This window comes from Paramormyrops kingsleyae, chromosome 17 (assembly GCF_048594095.1).
Source record: "Paramormyrops kingsleyae isolate MSU_618 chromosome 17, PKINGS_0.4, whole genome shotgun sequence".
Classification (NCBI taxonomy): Eukaryota; Metazoa; Chordata; class Actinopteri; order Osteoglossiformes; family Mormyridae; genus Paramormyrops; species Paramormyrops kingsleyae.
The window spans coordinates 18,069,238-18,085,796 of record NC_132813.1 but is presented as its reverse complement, the minus strand read 5'-3'; the positions used below and the strand labels follow the sequence as shown (position 1 = coordinate 18,085,796).

The window sequence follows — 16,559 nt, the reverse complement described above, 5'->3', positions numbered from 1 at the left end:
GTATGAGTATTTCAGGATATGCTGATCGACTGGTATTTTCACCATCTTTAGGGTTTACAGAGAATGGGCCGAAAAAGAAAAAACATCCAGTGAGCTGTGGTTCTCTGGGAAAAAATGCCTTGTTGATGGCAGAGGTCAGGGACAGACTGGCTCTAGGTGATAGAAAGGCAAGAGTAACTCAACAACTCGTTACCACCAAGGTATGCAGAAGAGCATCTGTGAATGCACAACACATCCAACTCTGAAGCTGATGGGCTACAGCAGCGGAAGACCACAGCAGGTGCCACTCCTGTCAGCTACAAACAGGAAACTGAGGCTACAGCGGGCACGGGCTCACCGAAATTAGACAATGGAAGACTGGAAAGAGGTTGCCTGGTCAGATGAGTCTCAATTCACTGCTGCAACATCCAGATGGTAGGGCCAGAATTTAGTGTAAGCAAAATTTTATTTGCACACTTTGGGGCCCTTAGTGCCAACTGAGCAATGTTTAAATGCCACAGCCTACCTGAGTATTGTTGCTGACCATGTCCATCCCTTTATGACCACAGTGTACCCAGCTTCTAATAGCTACTGCAGCAGGGTAACGTGCCATGTCACAGAGCTCATATCATCTCAGACTGGTTTCTTGAACATGAAAATAAGTTCACTGTACTCAAATGGCCTCCACAGTCACTAGATTTCAATAGAGCACCTATGGAATGGGAGATTTGGATGGATGGATGGATGGATTTGCAACAGAAGAGTCGCTTATACGTTAGCCGAATGACAGCAGGCAGAAACTGGCGCGTTTTTCAGTAATATACCGGAGTTAAACTTATTTACACACTTTTAACACAGACACTGGCAGCTATTAACTCATAGGTGGTAGTAAAGCTGAAATTAAAATAAGGCAACACTTATTTTGATACTTTTTTTGTTTGTTCTTTTTCTTAACCGTTCCTTCCTCCTATTCCTCTGTCTCTGCTTATTGACGTTTAGGAGAGAGTGCCAAACATAAATTAACGATGCAAGATTTTCAAACCAAGACAGACAAAGCACAAAAGAGACAACAAAGACACAAATATTGTATATATGTTTTATTGTAAAGCTCATATCCTAGCATATCTTATCCTAGCATATCTACAAACAAATTTACTTTTGTATAGCACGATATCACATTACACCGTCTCAAAGAGCTTTACAGCATCCCCACCCAAAGCCCCCAGTGAGTAAGCCATACATAGGCGACAGTGGCAAGGAAAAACTCCCTATTAGGAAGAAACCTTGGGAGGGACCAGACTCAAAGGGGGAGCCCATCCTCCAGGGGCCGGCAGGGAGAGTCAACTTATCTAACTTACCTACCTTAGCTTATCTAACTTACCTACCTTAGCTTATCTAACTTACCTACCTTAGCTTATCTAACTTACCTACCTTAGCTTATCTAACTTACCTACCTTAGCTTATCTAACTGAAGTACCAACACTTAAACGACATCTCTATTAATACGCCGTCCCCGGCCGTAGCCCATTATTAATCCATTACTCCTGGCGGATTGCTGAGGCTGCCCCTGGCCCCTCTCAGGTCGCCGGTCACTGGAGCCATCGAAGTCCGTGCTTCGCCGTCCCCGGCCATAGCCCATTAGTCCAGCAGTATTCTGTTTAAAGACAAGGAGAGGTTATTGATATTGTATTGAACCTCTGTGGGTATTAAAGGTATATCCACAAGCAAGCCAGCAATAGTCCTAATTCACACTGCGGTGTACGCGAAACACCCCCCCTCCTAAGCGGCAGCATATACGATTCCATCCAGCACCCTCCCTTAGCACGCCATATTGCACGAGCCCAACTACCCATCCTAAAACAAACACACACATACATACACAAAGAAAATTAAAAAGGGCACTTCCCCATCTTCCACGAGAGCCACCCATAGGGTCTGGTCAGCTAACTGGCAGAGAGAGTGTTATGCCAAAAAAGGCATCCCTGTCGAAGAATGCATGCCTGTCTCTAAATGACCGATTGGTCACTGATCTGAAACGAGTTGAGCTACTTTGTCGAGTTAGGCTACCGTAGTGCTAATCGATAGCCCTAACCCTTACCCTAACCCACCAAACCCACCCCCCCTAAAACCCTAACCCTCAAAAAAAAACCTAAAACCCCAACCCTAACCCCCAAAAAACCCCTAAAAGCTCAACTAGTCAGAACACCGGCATGCATTCTGCGGCAGGGATGCCTTTTTCGGCATAATGCATGTTATACTCTAATTCAAGTGTTCTAATAGTCTCTTAATCTAGGGCTTTACCTTCGGCATGTAACACTTCCTCCGCGTCTTATCTATCCTTTCCGTTTCCTTACTTGTTATTTTAATTTTGATAATAATTTTAATTTTGATCTTGATTACTTTAATTTCGTTTCTCTCCATTTTACAGAAGACTTCAAAACGCAGTCACTCGTTAAAGCGCTGGAAAGAAGTTTGAGAAAAGAAGCACATGTGATTCAAAAGTAATCAAGCTGTTGTCACGGATGCCCATTCGTACCATAACTGACAATACGATCCTATGCAGGTCGTCGGCGACTTTCGGCCGCGATCGGCTCCTACTGACCGGTCGTAGGTCCGATTCGGCCGTAAGCAGGGTTGCCAACTCTGACGCATCTGGCGTGACACTCACGCTTTCAAACTGAAACGCTCACAGCAAGAAATCTTACGGCGAATATCTATTAATCCATTTAAACCTAAAATTGCCTACATGAAAAGCATTGGGGCAGTTTGTAAATAGTCTGCAGGGTTTGCAAGGTAATAAAACTGTTATATACATGTAAATATATGTGTCTAGACTTGTCTCGAATTCAAAATCTCACGCCAACGCCAACTCGATCATTCGCTGTCTTAAGCTATACGCGCTGCAATGTCTTGTAGTATTTATTTTATGTGCATTCGCGCTGTTATGACAAGAAATCACTGTGCATTTTAGCTACAAATTAGCCACATAAATGTTAAAATGCAGGGTAATTTTTCCTCATAACAGCGTGGACGCACATAAAATAAATAGGCATTTGCGCTGCTATAACGAGGAATTGCCGCGCGTGTACGGGGAATGCGTAGGGGAGACCGGGTATGGTTGTAACACTTTTTGCTTTACCACCTATAACTCGATCACTGAATTTTTGAGCTAGAGATTTACATTTTTTCTATTAAGTACCTGTAGAAAAGGCTGTTAAATGAGCGGTTTGTTTAATTGTGCAGTGTTTTGAGCAGGCATTATTTCGGCCATTGGAGGCGTCACGCAGGACCCCAGGTTGGTTTTTTTCTTCTCTTCTTCGCTTTCCTTTAGGCTGGATGCAGAGTTCAACGTAGTTATACAAAGTTTTGTTGGGTTTATGGTGTAGTTGTGCGTGCATGCTGAGTAAGTATGCAGTTCATTCGTACCGCAACTATGCTTTGTAACCGGAGCAAATGTTTATTGTTTTATACGTTTGTAATTTAAAATAAACATATCGCGCTGATCGCAGTTCGCCGCGTTAATGCCGCTCAGTTTTGAGTATTGTATGTTTATTTGCGTTTTGTAATACAAATGGTTAATATAATTTAATATCTATATTTGTTTAATGTTTGTAAAACTATGTTATCCGTGAGCGGTAGTTATATGTTGATTCCTATGTTCTTATTTCTGTTTCAGTAAACCACAATTGCATATTTCCCCAACGAGTATCCGGACTGTTTTATTGGTGGTGTGTTAATGCGCTACTATCCAACTATAGGATAACCTGTCAAAAGTAGGCAAACAAACCCAGTGTTCTGATCGGACACTCTGTAAAGGTTACCACCGGGAGAGAATCGGCGTCCCTTTTTTTTTAAACGACACTCTTCTACATGGTCCTTCGAGCCGGATAGGGTAAGTTTTACAGCAGTAATGATGGATGACAGAGAAAAGGATCTTGTCCTGAGTCAGGGGAGGCCTCGTAGAACAATTCGTCCTCCATGCTACCTAGACGAATATGAGACAGGCCATCATTACAGACAAAGAGCATTACCTGCATCATATCACCACCCTGATGCAAGAGAATATATGACGGATAGTTTCTCGGCGCATGACCAGCAGAGAAATGAACACTCATCACCTGGTAGTGTCCCAGAATGGGTGAAGACACTCAGGGAAGAGAACGATCAGCTGAGGAGAGATATTCGTGAACTAATTGAGTGGCGTGCATCGCAGACTTCTCCAACTCATATCCAGTCAGCTCCTCCTAGGCAGAGCCAAGATGATGAGGAAAGAGCTTTAACCTCATCCAGTATCGGCACCCCAATCTCCCAATATGGAGTCATGATGTCAGGCGATCAGTGGGATCCATGTCACGCAGGCCAACAGTCAAATCCAGTGCCTTGGGAGCATCGAGAGCCGTCAGTATGTGAGGGAGAAGAGGTAAATGAGATTGTGGAGCGGGTCAGGGATATTGCATTGCCACATAAGCAGTACCTTCATTCATCTGGTTATGGACCACACCAGTCCCGACGGTCATCTCGCCATGTGACTCCTGAACGCCATCATGGTAACTCATTAAACAAGCCGCTCATTTAACAGCCTTTTCTACAGTACCCACATTTGTTTGCTACAAACTGCACCAAGTCAAACCTCTGCAAGAATATCACAGACCTGGTGAGTTCATGACAAATAGGCCTACATGGTGCTCCTTTGTTACAACCTGCCCCACTACCGGGGTAGGATGTAACACGTGTTGCAGTAAGTTGCAACAGTTAGACAAAAGAAGCAAAAACACTGGCCACACTGTGCTATATGGTTCAAAAAGAAGTTTTTGAAGACTGACCATAACTCATATATCCACTAGTGTGCTAGAACAAACTTTCTTAATGGTATGTATGCTTAATCAATACTCTACTACAATGCATCTGAGCAAAAAAACATCCAAGTCAAATAAAAATAATGTGTGTGTGTGTGTGTGTGTGTGTGTGTGTTCTTAATCGGTCACAATGCTGACAAATGAATCTTGGTAACCCTGCAGTACAGGCTTGGTGGGCCCAGATACTGTCAGTCTATAATACAGGTCTGCCGCCTGAGTCAAATATTCTGCCAGTACCTTCTCCTGCACCTCAGAGAAGACTTTGTCGCTGCTGTGGTAACCTTCACTGGGAAGATCACTGGACCCCTGGTCTCTCAGCTTCTGCAGTGATTTGCAGTATCTGCTCAGTGTTACATGGCAGATCCCGTGTGCCTTCGCAACTGACCTGACTGACTTGCCCTTCCTTGTGACCTCATCAGATGCTTTTTTAAAAACACTGGCAGGCACACCTCTTTCAGTCTTTCTTTTCTACTGTCTAGACATTCTGTAAAATTATTAAAATCAAGAAAGTGTCCTTATTTGTATGTAAGGGGATGGTTGTAACACTTAAAGATGTGTTACAACCCAGCCCAGCCCTCTTAGCTATTGCACCTTCCTCTGTTGATCTGAGTGCTGTTACTGGACTGATCATTAAGCAGTGAGGCAGATTGCACCACCAACTACAGAGTAAATGAACAGATAGACTGGAAATACACTCACTGGCCACTCTATTAGGTATACCTGTTCACCTGTCTGTATGTCAGCAGCACAATGTATAAAATCATGCAGATCAAAGTCATGCTCATATCAAACACCAGAATGGGGATTTAAGTGACTTTGAAGGTCACATTGTTCTTGGTGTTAGGTGGACTGGTATGAGTATTTCAGGATATGCTGATCGACTGGTATTTTCACCATCTTTAGGGTTTACAGAGAATGGGCCGAAAAAGAAAAAACATCCAGTGAGCTGTGGTTCTCTGGGAAAAAATGCCTTGTTGATGGCAGAGGTCAGGGACAGACTGGCTCTAGGTGATAGAAAGGCAAGAGTAACTCAACAACTCGTTACCACCAAGGTATGCAGAAGAGCATCTGTGAATGCACAACACATCCAACTCTGAAGCTGATGGGCTACAGCAGCGGAAGACCACAGCAGGTGCCACTCCTGTCAGCTACAAACAGGAAACTGAGGCTACAGCGGGCACGGGCTCACCGAAATTAGACAATGGAAGACTGGAAAGAGGTTGCCTGGTCAGATGAGTCTCAATTCACTGCTGCAACATCCAGATGGTAGGGCCAGAATTTAGTGTAAGCAAAATTTTATTTGCACACTTTGGGGCCCTTAGTGCCAACTGAGCAATGTTTAAATGCCACAGCCTACCTGAGTATTGTTGCTGACCATGTCCATCCCTTTATGACCACAGTGTACCCAGCTTCTAATAGCTACTGCAGCAGGGTAACGTGCCATGTCACAGAGCTCATATCATCTCAGACTGGTTTCTTGAACATGAAAATAAGTTCACTGTACTCAAATGGCCTCCACAGTCACTAGATTTCAATAGAGCACCTATGGAATGGGAGATTTGGATGGATGGATGGATGGATTTGCAACAGAAGAGTCGCTTATACGTTAGCCGAATGACAGCAGGCAGAAACTGGCGCGTTTTTCAGTAATATACCGGAGTTAAACTTATTTACACACTTTTAACACAGACACTGGCAGCTATTAACTCATAGGTGGTAGTAAAGCTGAAATTAAAATAAGGCAACACTTATTTTGATACTTTTTTTGTTTGTTCTTTTTCTTAACCGTTCCTTCCTCCTATTCCTCTGTCTCTGCTTATTGACGTTTAGGAGAGAGTGCCAAACATAAATTAACGATGCAAGATTTTCAAACCAAGACAGACAAAGCACAAAAGAGACAACAAAGACACAAATATTGTATATATGTTTTATTGTAAAGCTCATATCCTAGCATATCTTATCCTAGCATATCTACAAACAAATTTACTTTTGTATAGCACGATATCACATTACACCGTCTCAAAGAGCTTTACAGCATCCCCACCCAAAGCCCCCAGTGAGTAAGCCATACATAGGCGACAGTGGCAAGGAAAAACTCCCTATTAGGAAGAAACCTTGGGAGGGACCAGACTCAAAGGGGGAGCCCATCCTCCAGGGGCCGGCAGGGAGAGTCAACTTATCTAACTTACCTACCTTAGCTTATCTAACTTACCTACCTTAGCTTATCTAACTTACCTACCTTAGCTTATCTAACTTACCTACCTTAGCTTATCTAACTTACCTACCTTAGCTTATCTAACTGAAGTACCAACACTTAAACGACATCTCTATTAATACGCCGTCCCCGGCCGTAGCCCATTATTAATCCATTACTCCTGGCGGATTGCTGAGGCTGCCCCTGGCCCCTCTCAGGTCGCCGGTCACTGGAGCCATCGAAGTCCGTGCTTCGCCGTCCCCGGCCATAGCCCATTAGTCCAGCAGTATTCTGTTTAAAGACAAGGAGAGGTTATTGATATTGTATTGAACCTCTGTGGGTATTAAAGGTATATCCACAAGCAAGCCAGCAATAGTCCTAATTCACACTGCGGTGTACGCGAAACACCCCCCCTCCTAAGCGGCAGCATATACGATTCCATCCAGCACCCTCCCTTAGCACGCCATATTGCACGAGCCCAACTACCCATCCTAAAACAAACACACACATACATACACAAAGAAAATTAAAAAGGGCACTTCCCCATCTTCCACGAGAGCCACCCATAGGGTCTGGTCAGCTAACTGGCAGAGAGAGTGTTATGCCAAAAAAGGCATCCCTGTCGAAGAATGCATGCCTGTCTCTAAATGACCGATTGGTCACTGATCTGAAACGAGTTGAGCTACTTTGTCGAGTTAGGCTACCGTAGTGCTAATCGATAGCCCTAACCCTTACCCTAACCCACCAAACCCACCCCCCCTAAAACCCTAACCCTCAAAAAAAAACCTAAAACCCCAACCCTAACCCCCAAAAAACCCCTAAAAGCTCAACTAGTCAGAACACCGGCATGCATTCTGCGGCAGGGATGCCTTTTTCGGCATAATGCATGTTATACTCTAATTCAAGTGTTCTAATAGTCTCTTAATCTAGGGCTTTACCTTCGGCATGTAACACTTCCTCCGCGTCTTATCTATCCTTTCCGTTTCCTTACTTGTTATTTTAATTTTGATAATAATTTTAATTTTGATCTTGATTACTTTAATTTCGTTTCTCTCCATTTTACAGAAGACTTCAAAACGCAGTCACTCGTTAAAGCGCTGGAAAGAAGTTTGAGAAAAGAAGCACATGTGATTCAAAAGTAATCAAGCTGTTGTCACGGATGCCCATTCGTACCATAACTGACAATACGATCCTATGCAGGTCGTCGGCGACTTTCGGCCGCGATCGGCTCCTACTGACCGGTCGTAGGTCCGATTCGGCCGTAAGCAGGGTTGCCAACTCTGACGCATCTGGCGTGACACTCACGCTTTCAAACTGAAACGCTCACAGCAAGAAATCTTACGGCGAATATCTATTAATCCATTTAAACCTAAAATTGCCTACATGAAAAGCATTGGGGCAGTTTGTAAATAGTCTGCAGGGTTTGCAAGGTAATAAAACTGTTATATACATGTAAATATATGTGTCTAGACTTGTCTCGAATTCAAAATCTCACGCCAACGCCAACTCGATCATTCGCTGTCTTAAGCTATACGCGCTGCAATGTCTTGTAGTATTTATTTTATGTGCATTCGCGCTGTTATGACAAGAAATCACTGTGCATTTTAGCTACAAATTAGCCACATAAATGTTAAAATGCAGGGTAATTTTTCCTCATAACAGCGTGGACGCACATAAAATAAATAGGCATTTGCGCTGCTATAACGAGGAATTGCCGCGCGTGTACGGGGAATGCGTAGGGGAGACCGGGTATGGTTGTAACACTTTTTGCTTTACCACCTATAACTCGATCACTGAATTTTTGAGCTAGAGATTTACATTTTTTCTATTAAGTACCTGTAGAAAAGGCTGTTAAATGAGCGGTTTGTTTAATTGTGCAGTGTTTTGAGCAGGCATTATTTCGGCCATTGGAGGCGTCACGCAGGACCCCAGGTTGGTTTTTTTCTTCTCTTCTTCGCTTTCCTTTAGGCTGGATGCAGAGTTCAACGTAGTTATACAAAGTTTTGTTGGGTTTATGGTGTAGTTGTGCGTGCATGCTGAGTAAGTATGCAGTTCATTCGTACCGCAACTATGCTTTGTAACCGGAGCAAATGTTTATTGTTTTATACGTTTGTAATTTAAAATAAACATATCGCGCTGATCGCAGTTCGCCGCGTTAATGCCGCTCAGTTTTGAGTATTGTATGTTTATTTGCGTTTTGTAATACAAATGGTTAATATAATTTAATATCTATATTTGTTTAATGTTTGTAAAACTATGTTATCCGTGAGCGGTAGTTATATGTTGATTCCTATGTTCTTATTTCTGTTTCAGTAAACCACAATTGCATATTTCCCCAACGAGTATCCGGACTGTTTTATTGGTGGTGTGTTAATGCGCTACTATCCAACTATAGGATAACCTGTCAAAAGTAGGCAAACAAACCCAGTGTTCTGATCGGACACTCTGTAAAGGTTACCACCGGGAGAGAATCGGCGTCCCTTTTTTTTTAAACGACACTCTTCTACATGGTCCTTCGAGCCGGATAGGGTAAGTTTTACAGCAGTAATGATGGATGACAGAGAAAAGGATCTTGTCCTGAGTCAGGGGAGGCCTCGTAGAACAATTCGTCCTCCATGCTACCTAGACGAATATGAGACAGGCCATCATTACAGACAAAGAGCATTACCTGCATCATATCACCACCCTGATGCAAGAGAATATATGACGGATAGTTTCTCGGCGCATGACCAGCAGAGAAATGAACACTCATCACCTGGTAGTGTCCCAGAATGGGTGAAGACACTCAGGGAAGAGAACGATCAGCTGAGGAGAGATATTCGTGAACTAATTGAGTGGCGTGCATCGCAGACTTCTCCAACTCATATCCAGTCAGCTCCTCCTAGGCAGAGCCAAGATGATGAGGAAAGAGCTTTAACCTCATCCAGTATCGGCACCCCAATCTCCCAATATGGAGTCATGATGTCAGGCGATCAGTGGGATCCATGTCACGCAGGCCAACAGTCAAATCCAGTGCCTTGGGAGCATCGAGAGCCGTCAGTATGTGAGGGAGAAGAGGTAAATGAGATTGTGGAGCGGGTCAGGGATATTGCATTGCCACATAAGCAGTACCTTCATTCATCTGGTTATGGACCACACCAGTCCCGACGGTCATCTCGCCATGTGACTCCTGAACGCCATCATGGTAACTCATTAAACAAGCCGCTCATTTAACAGCCTTTTCTACAGTACCCACATTTGTTTGCTACAAACTGCACCAAGTCAAACCTCTGCAAGAATATCACAGACCTGGTGAGTTCATGACAAATAGGCCTACATGGTGCTCCTTTGTTACAACCTGCCCCACTACCGGGGTAGGATGTAACACGTGTTGCAGTAAGTTGCAACAGTTAGACAAAAGAAGCAAAAACACTGGCCACACTGTGCTATATGGTTCAAAAAGAAGTTTTTGAAGACTGACCATAACTCATATATCCACTAGTGTGCTAGAACAAACTTTCTTAATGGTATGTATGCTTAATCAATACTCTACTACAATGCATCTGAGCAAAAAAACATCCAAGTCAAATAAAAATAATGTGTGTGTGTGTGTGTGTGTGTGTGTGTGTTCTTAATCGGTCACAATGCTGACAAATGAATCTTGGTAACCCTGCAGTACAGGCTTGGTGGGCCCAGATACTGTCAGTCTATAATACAGGTCTGCCGCCTGAGTCAAATATTCTGCCAGTACCTTCTCCTGCACCTCAGAGAAGACTTTGTCGCTGCTGTGGTAACCTTCACTGGGAAGATCACTGGACCCCTGGTCTCTCAGCTTCTGCAGTGATTTGCAGTATCTGCTCAGTGTTACATGGCAGATCCCGTGTGCCTTCGCAACTGACCTGACTGACTTGCCCTTCCTTGTGACCTCATCAGATGCTTTTTTAAAAACACTGGCAGGCACACCTCTTTCAGTCTTTCTTTTCTACTGTCTAGACATTCTGTAAAATTATTAAAATCAAGAAAGTGTCCTTATTTGTATGTAAGGGGATGGTTGTAACACTTAAAGATGTGTTACAACCCAGCCCAGCCCTCTTAGCTATTGCACCTTCCTCTGTTGATCTGAGTGCTGTTACTGGACTGATCATTAAGCAGTGAGGCAGATTGCACCACCAACTACAGAGTAAATGAACAGATAGACTGGAAATACACTCACTGGCCACTCTATTAGGTATACCTGTTCACCTGTCTGTATGTCAGCAGCACAATGTATAAAATCATGCAGATCAAAGTCATGCTCATATCAAACACCAGAATGGGGATTTAAGTGACTTTGAAGGTCACATTGTTCTTGGTGTTAGGTGGACTGGTATGAGTATTTCAGGATATGCTGATCGACTGGTATTTTCACCATCTTTAGGGTTTACAGAGAATGGGCCGAAAAAGAAAAAACATCCAGTGAGCTGTGGTTCTCTGGGAAAAAATGCCTTGTTGATGGCAGAGGTCAGGGACAGACTGGCTCTAGGTGATAGAAAGGCAAGAGTAACTCAACAACTCGTTACCACCAAGGTATGCAGAAGAGCATCTGTGAATGCACAACACATCCAACTCTGAAGCTGATGGGCTACAGCAGCGGAAGACCACAGCAGGTGCCACTCCTGTCAGCTACAAACAGGAAACTGAGGCTACAGCGGGCACGGGCTCACCGAAATTAGACAATGGAAGACTGGAAAGAGGTTGCCTGGTCAGATGAGTCTCAATTCACTGCTGCAACATCCAGATGGTAGGGCCAGAATTTAGTGTAAGCAAAATTTTATTTGCACACTTTGGGGCCCTTAGTGCCAACTGAGCAATGTTTAAATGCCACAGCCTACCTGAGTATTGTTGCTGACCATGTCCATCCCTTTATGACCACAGTGTACCCAGCTTCTAATAGCTACTGCAGCAGGGTAACGTGCCATGTCACAGAGCTCATATCATCTCAGACTGGTTTCTTGAACATGAAAATAAGTTCACTGTACTCAAATGGCCTCCACAGTCACTAGATTTCAATAGAGCACCTATGGAATGGGAGATTTGGATGGATGGATGGATGGATTTGCAACAGAAGAGTCGCTTATACGTTAGCCGAATGACAGCAGGCAGAAACTGGCGCGTTTTTCAGTAATATACCGGAGTTAAACTTATTTACACACTTTTAACACAGACACTGGCAGCTATTAACTCATAGGTGGTAGTAAAGCTGAAATTAAAATAAGGCAACACTTATTTTGATACTTTTTTTGTTTGTTCTTTTTCTTAACCGTTCCTTCCTCCTATTCCTCTGTCTCTGCTTATTGACGTTTAGGAGAGAGTGCCAAACATAAATTAACGATGCAAGATTTTCAAACCAAGACAGACAAAGCACAAAAGAGACAACAAAGACACAAATATTGTATATATGTTTTATTGTAAAGCTCATATCCTAGCATATCTTATCCTAGCATATCTACAAACAAATTTACTTTTGTATAGCACGATATCACATTACACCGTCTCAAAGAGCTTTACAGCATCCCCACCCAAAGCCCCCAGTGAGTAAGCCATACATAGGCGACAGTGGCAAGGAAAAACTCCCTATTAGGAAGAAACCTTGGGAGGGACCAGACTCAAAGGGGGAGCCCATCCTCCAGGGGCCGGCAGGGAGAGTCAACTTATCTAACTTACCTACCTTAGCTTATCTAACTTACCTACCTTAGCTTATCTAACTTACCTACCTTAGCTTATCTAACTTACCTACCTTAGCTTATCTAACTTACCTACCTTAGCTTATCTAACTGAAGTACCAACACTTAAACGACATCTCTATTAATACGCCGTCCCCGGCCGTAGCCCATTATTAATCCATTACTCCTGGCGGATTGCTGAGGCTGCCCCTGGCCCCTCTCAGGTCGCCGGTCACTGGAGCCATCGAAGTCCGTGCTTCGCCGTCCCCGGCCATAGCCCATTAGTCCAGCAGTATTCTGTTTAAAGACAAGGAGAGGTTATTGATATTGTATTGAACCTCTGTGGGTATTAAAGGTATATCCACAAGCAAGCCAGCAATAGTCCTAATTCACACTGCGGTGTACGCGAAACACCCCCCCTCCTAAGCGGCAGCATATACGATTCCATCCAGCACCCTCCCTTAGCACGCCATATTGCACGAGCCCAACTACCCATCCTAAAACAAACACACACATACATACACAAAGAAAATTAAAAAGGGCACTTCCCCATCTTCCACGAGAGCCACCCATAGGGTCTGGTCAGCTAACTGGCAGAGAGAGTGTTATGCCAAAAAAGGCATCCCTGTCGAAGAATGCATGCCTGTCTCTAAATGACCGATTGGTCACTGATCTGAAACGAGTTGAGCTACTTTGTCGAGTTAGGCTACCGTAGTGCTAATCGATAGCCCTAACCCTTACCCTAACCCACCAAACCCACCCCCCCTAAAACCCTAACCCTCAAAAAAAAACCTAAAACCCCAACCCTAACCCCCAAAAAACCCCTAAAAGCTCAACTAGTCAGAACACCGGCATGCATTCTGCGGCAGGGATGCCTTTTTCGGCATAATGCATGTTATACTCTAATTCAAGTGTTCTAATAGTCTCTTAATCTAGGGCTTTACCTTCGGCATGTAACACTTCCTCCGCGTCTTATCTATCCTTTCCGTTTCCTTACTTGTTATTTTAATTTTGATAATAATTTTAATTTTGATCTTGATTACTTTAATTTCGTTTCTCTCCATTTTACAGAAGACTTCAAAACGCAGTCACTCGTTAAAGCGCTGGAAAGAAGTTTGAGAAAAGAAGCACATGTGATTCAAAAGTAATCAAGCTGTTGTCACGGATGCCCATTCGTACCATAACTGACAATACGATCCTATGCAGGTCGTCGGCGACTTTCGGCCGCGATCGGCTCCTACTGACCGGTCGTAGGTCCGATTCGGCCGTAAGCAGGGTTGCCAACTCTGACGCATCTGGCGTGACACTCACGCTTTCAAACTGAAACGCTCACAGCAAGAAATCTTACGGCGAATATCTATTAATCCATTTAAACCTAAAATTGCCTACATGAAAAGCATTGGGGCAGTTTGTAAATAGTCTGCAGGGTTTGCAAGGTAATAAAACTGTTATATACATGTAAATATATGTGTCTAGACTTGTCTCGAATTCAAAATCTCACGCCAACGCCAACTCGATCATTCGCTGTCTTAAGCTATACGCGCTGCAATGTCTTGTAGTATTTATTTTATGTGCATTCGCGCTGTTATGACAAGAAATCACTGTGCATTTTAGCTACAAATTAGCCACATAAATGTTAAAATGCAGGGTAATTTTTCCTCATAACAGCGTGGACGCACATAAAATAAATAGGCATTTGCGCTGCTATAACGAGGAATTGCCGCGCGTGTACGGGGAATGCGTAGGGGAGACCGGGTATGGTTGTAACACTTTTTGCTTTACCACCTATAACTCGATCACTGAATTTTTGAGCTAGAGATTTACATTTTTTCTATTAAGTACCTGTAGAAAAGGCTGTTAAATGAGCGGTTTGTTTAATTGTGCAGTGTTTTGAGCAGGCATTATTTCGGCCATTGGAGGCGTCACGCAGGACCCCAGGTTGGTTTTTTTCTTCTCTTCTTCGCTTTCCTTTAGGCTGGATGCAGAGTTCAACGTAGTTATACAAAGTTTTGTTGGGTTTATGGTGTAGTTGTGCGTGCATGCTGAGTAAGTATGCAGTTCATTCGTACCGCAACTATGCTTTGTAACCGGAGCAAATGTTTATTGTTTTATACGTTTGTAATTTAAAATAAACATATCGCGCTGATCGCAGTTCGCCGCGTTAATGCCGCTCAGTTTTGAGTATTGTATGTTTATTTGCGTTTTGTAATACAAATGGTTAATATAATTTAATATCTATATTTGTTTAATGTTTGTAAAACTATGTTATCCGTGAGCGGTAGTTATATGTTGATTCCTATGTTCTTATTTCTGTTTCAGTAAACCACAATTGCATATTTCCCCAACGAGTATCCGGACTGTTTTATTGGTGGTGTGTTAATGCGCTACTATCCAACTATAGGATAACCTGTCAAAAGTAGGCAAACAAACCCAGTGTTCTGATCGGACACTCTGTAAAGGTTACCACCGGGAGAGAATCGGCGTCCCTTTTTTTTTAAACGACACTCTTCTACATGGTCCTTCGAGCCGGATAGGGTAAGTTTTACAGCAGTAATGATGGATGACAGAGAAAAGGATCTTGTCCTGAGTCAGGGGAGGCCTCGTAGAACAATTCGTCCTCCATGCTACCTAGACGAATATGAGACAGGCCATCATTACAGACAAAGAGCATTACCTGCATCATATCACCACCCTGATGCAAGAGAATATATGACGGATAGTTTCTCGGCGCATGACCAGCAGAGAAATGAACACTCATCACCTGGTAGTGTCCCAGAATGGGTGAAGACACTCAGGGAAGAGAACGATCAGCTGAGGAGAGATATTCGTGAACTAATTGAGTGGCGTGCATCGCAGACTTCTCCAACTCATATCCAGTCAGCTCCTCCTAGGCAGAGCCAAGATGATGAGGAAAGAGCTTTAACCTCATCCAGTATCGGCACCCCAATCTCCCAATATGGAGTCATGATGTCAGGCGATCAGTGGGATCCATGTCACGCAGGCCAACAGTCAAATCCAGTGCCTTGGGAGCATCGAGAGCCGTCAGTATGTGAGGGAGAAGAGGTAAATGAGATTGTGGAGCGGGTCAGGGATATTGCATTGCCACATAAGCAGTACCTTCATTCATCTGGTTATGGACCACACCAGTCCCGACGGTCATCTCGCCATGTGACTCCTGAACGCCATCATGGTAACTCATTAAACAAGCCGCTCATTTAACAGCCTTTTCTACAGTACCCACATTTGTTTGCTACAAACTGCACCAAGTCAAACCTCTGCAAGAATATCACAGACCTGGTGAGTTCATGACAAATAGGCCTACATGGTGCTCCTTTGTTACAACCTGCCCCACTACCGGGGTAGGATGTAACACGTGTTGCAGTAAGTTGCAACAGTTAGACAAAAGAAGCAAAAACACTGGCCACACTGTGCTATATGGTTCAAAAAGAAGTTTTTGAAGACTGACCATAACTCATATATCCACTAGTGTGCTAGAACAAACTTTCTTAATGGTATGTATGCTTAATCAATACTCTACTACAATGCATCTGAGCAAAAAAACATCCAAGTCAAATAAAAATAATGTGTGTGTGTGTGTGTGTGTGTGTGTGTGTTCTTAATCGGTCACAATGCTGACAAATGAATCTTGGTAACCCTGCAGTACAGGCTTGGTGGGCCCAGATACTGTCAGTCTATAATACAGGTCTGCCGCCTGAGTCAAATATTCTGCCAGTACCTTCTCCTGCACCTCAGAGAAGACTTTGTCGCTGCTGTGGTAACCTTCACTGGGAAGATCACTGGACCCCTGGTCTCTCAGCTTCTGCAGTGATTTGCAGTATCTGCTCAGTG

General features: G+C 43.6%; 3 long non-coding RNA genes across 8 annotated transcripts; all 3 read right to left on the bottom strand.

Moving 5' to 3' along the window:
- Window positions 1–1,061: 1,061 nt before the first annotated feature.
- On the bottom strand, window positions 1,062–2,695 carry LOC140579307 (uncharacterized). 3 transcript variants are annotated; one of them, XR_011983403.1, is made up of 3 exons: window positions 2,582–2,679; window positions 2,281–2,439; window positions 1,062–1,633 (listed from the first exon to the last, which is right to left on the bottom strand). It is a non-coding gene; the product is annotated as an uncharacterized lncRNA (long non-coding RNA). The 3 variants fall into 3 exon arrangements; XR_011983402.1 differs by having other exon boundaries at window positions 2,281–2,695; XR_011983404.1 differs by lacking the exons at window positions 2,281–2,439; window positions 2,582–2,679 and adding an exon at window positions 1,859–2,077.
- Window positions 2,696–6,748: 4,053 nt separating this feature from the next.
- On the bottom strand, window positions 6,749–8,382 carry LOC140579308 (uncharacterized). 3 transcript variants are annotated; one of them, XR_011983406.1, is made up of 3 exons: window positions 8,269–8,366; window positions 7,968–8,126; window positions 6,749–7,320 (listed from the first exon to the last, which is right to left on the bottom strand). It is a non-coding gene; the product is annotated as an uncharacterized lncRNA (long non-coding RNA). The 3 variants fall into 3 exon arrangements; XR_011983405.1 differs by having other exon boundaries at window positions 7,968–8,382; XR_011983407.1 differs by lacking the exons at window positions 7,968–8,126; window positions 8,269–8,366 and adding an exon at window positions 7,546–7,764.
- A 4,053-nt stretch (window positions 8,383–12,435) lies between these two features.
- LOC140579305 (uncharacterized) lies at window positions 12,436–14,069 on the bottom strand. 2 transcript variants are annotated; one of them, XR_011983390.1, is made up of 3 exons: window positions 13,956–14,053; window positions 13,655–13,813; window positions 12,436–13,007 (listed from the first exon to the last, which is right to left on the bottom strand). It is a non-coding gene; the product is annotated as an uncharacterized lncRNA (long non-coding RNA). The 2 variants fall into 2 exon arrangements; XR_011983389.1 differs by having other exon boundaries at window positions 13,655–14,069.
- Window positions 14,070–16,559: the final 2,490 nt, after the last annotated feature.